The sequence below is a fragment of the Austrofundulus limnaeus genome, unplaced genomic scaffold (genome assembly GCF_001266775.1).
Source record: "Austrofundulus limnaeus strain Quisiro unplaced genomic scaffold, Austrofundulus_limnaeus-1.0 Scaffold221, whole genome shotgun sequence".
NCBI classification, from domain to species: Eukaryota; Metazoa; Chordata; class Actinopteri; order Cyprinodontiformes; family Rivulidae; genus Austrofundulus; species Austrofundulus limnaeus.
Window position 1 is genome coordinate 667,102 of NW_013952623.1, and position 2,672 is coordinate 669,773.

A 2,672-nucleotide genomic window follows, 5' to 3' on the forward strand; every position below is an offset into this window, starting at 1 on the left:
CTGGTTCATGTGCAATCCATCTCAACATTCTACTTTGCTCTGTCAGCTCATATTTCACTACAGTCTCGAAGCATACGTCAAGAGCTAGGCCCAACCATGGACTCAACTCCTCAGAGCAGGTACATTCTAGTGGAAGAGGAGGGCAAACTTGGTGTTTTCTTACAAGCTCTGAGGCATAAAATAAAACAGAAGCTGAGTTTTTGAGAAAAAATGTGAGATTTTTCTCTATACATCTGTATTCATGCAACCTGATGGGAAAACTTTGTTATTTTATGGGCAATTCATACAATTTGACATGTAGCAGGAGAGTGGCTGCAGACAGAGAAGGGTGAAAACTTTCTTCACTCTGTCGTACTATTTACCTGTTGGCGGCAGCACATAAGTTTTACTGATGATATCTATTCACCATTTTCAATAAGAACTCATAGACTATGGGTCGCCAAGTGTAAAATGAAATGTTAAAAAATTAACTAACATATTTTGCATATTTAGCTCATTTTTTGAGTGTTAGGGTGTATTCAGACCAGGAAAGTCCTTTGGTCCAATTGCTTGGTCCGGACCAAAAACTGATTTTTTTTTTTTCGTTTGGTGCGGTTTGCATTCACATTGTGCTTTTTTGCAAACGAACTATAACTTGTAAACAAAGCCATGAGGCTGACAATCATTGCTCCCATTGGACAAAAAAAGGATGGGGGCGGGACTGAGCCACAGATCCAGAAGAAAACAAGGAAGTCCTGCATGCTGCGGTTCTGATGAGCACATTTATGCTGATGGTACAACTGCAATATCATTTAAAATGTCAGAAGCAGCTAATTTAATGGTGGTTCTGTGATGATATTCTAATTTTGGAGCGACGTCAGTAAATGTGTCCCGCTACCCAAAGGAGAAGAGGTGCTCTGTGTGTTCTGACCCACTACATGCTGCAGCAGAGCTGCTAACAGGAGAACATGTGTTCTGTGTGTTCTGACCCACTACATGCTGCAGCAGAGCTGCTAACAGGAGACGATGAAACAGGTATGATTTCAGTTTATTTAGCTCAGCAACGGTGGCCTGTGAAGTCCAAAAAGGTGCATGTTTAATGCAGTTAGTTCGTTTAGAGTCCGGTCTGTATTCACACCAGAAGTGAACTGAAGTGAACCGCACCAGAGTTCGTTTGGAAGCGGACCGAGACCACCTCAAAAAGCAGGTCTCGGTCCGGTTGTTTGATCCGCACCAGAGTTCGTTTGGAAGCGGACCGAGACCACCTCAAAAAGCAGGTCTCGGTCCGGTTGTTTGATCCGCACCAGAGTTCGCATGAATGTATTCACACCTGCACAAAAGGTCCGGACCAACGCTGGAAACGAACTCTGGTTCGTTTAAAGCGGAGCAAATTATCAGGTCTGAATACGACCTTAAAAATGTTCCACTAACGTTTTGTTATTTAGCTCACTGTTCTTGCATTTAGCTCACTTCTACTAAATGTTAAATTTTAATGTTGAAAAATACATTTAAATGTTAAATCCCAGATCTAAATGTTTAAATCTAAATGTAAAAGTTGAACCCTAAAGTTTGAAGTTAAATGTTGAAATTCACATTTAAGTATTTTGGAATGGAACACAACCTTTGTTATGACATCAACTAGCAGCCTTGCACCGAGGACCTATTCACGTCATCATTTACCCAGAATGCTTTGTGTGTAAAAAAATGGCTCCGTCTGTGTTAAAATATATATATATATATATTAAAAATTATTAAAACTAAACATCCTACAGTATTTTACAGTCTTTATTTTACAGTTTAAATAAATGTTTATCAAATAAAGTCTAATGTTACAACTAATCAGGGATCCCTTTAAATCTGATATGAAACTGATCACTGTGGTAACGGGGTAGCACATGGTCACACAAACATACGTAAAACCGACGTCAGGTGAAGGGGAGACAGTCTCATTTCACGGCAGTTTTAAGCAGTCTACCCGGCCCAGGGAGGATGTGGACCACTTGGACAAGCTGGACTACATACTCATGAGGACCCTATAAAGTGAGACACAGCCTGTGAGTTTGATCTTGTAGGGAAGCTTTAGCTAGCGGTTGCTATTGTCTCCGGATGATGACATCAAAGCAAAGGTTGTGTTCCATTCCAAAATACCAAAAAAAAATTAAGGTTTAACTTTTACGTTTAGACTTAGGATTTAATATTTAAATATACATTTTAACATTTCATTTTACACTTGGCGCCTCATAATATCCACCAACGTGTGAGATTGTAAGATTCAGTGAACTCTTCCCATGCATGACGATGCAAAATAATGAATTCAACTTTGTTTTTATGGTAATCTAGTACAAAAATAGAAAAATCTATTTCACTGAATAATGAATAAAAACAGCAAAAGTAATAGCGTGAAAGACAAAGGCAATACGTTTTAAAACAGTTTAAAAGTAAAAATTAAGGTGGACATGATGTTATAAGTCTAAGTCACTTTAAGGTCTTGATGTTTAAAACCTTTTTTTAGGAGGAATAAATATATTTTCCCCAAAGAAAATATATTTTTGTCCTCTATTATTTAATTAACAAGTGACCCAGGTTAAAAACCTATAAAGTCGTGTCAGTTTGGAGAAAGGATGTTAAGATGGTGGTCAAATTGTAAGTTAGTATTTTAATTTTATCGCTGCAGGTCAGAAAAGAGATCAAAA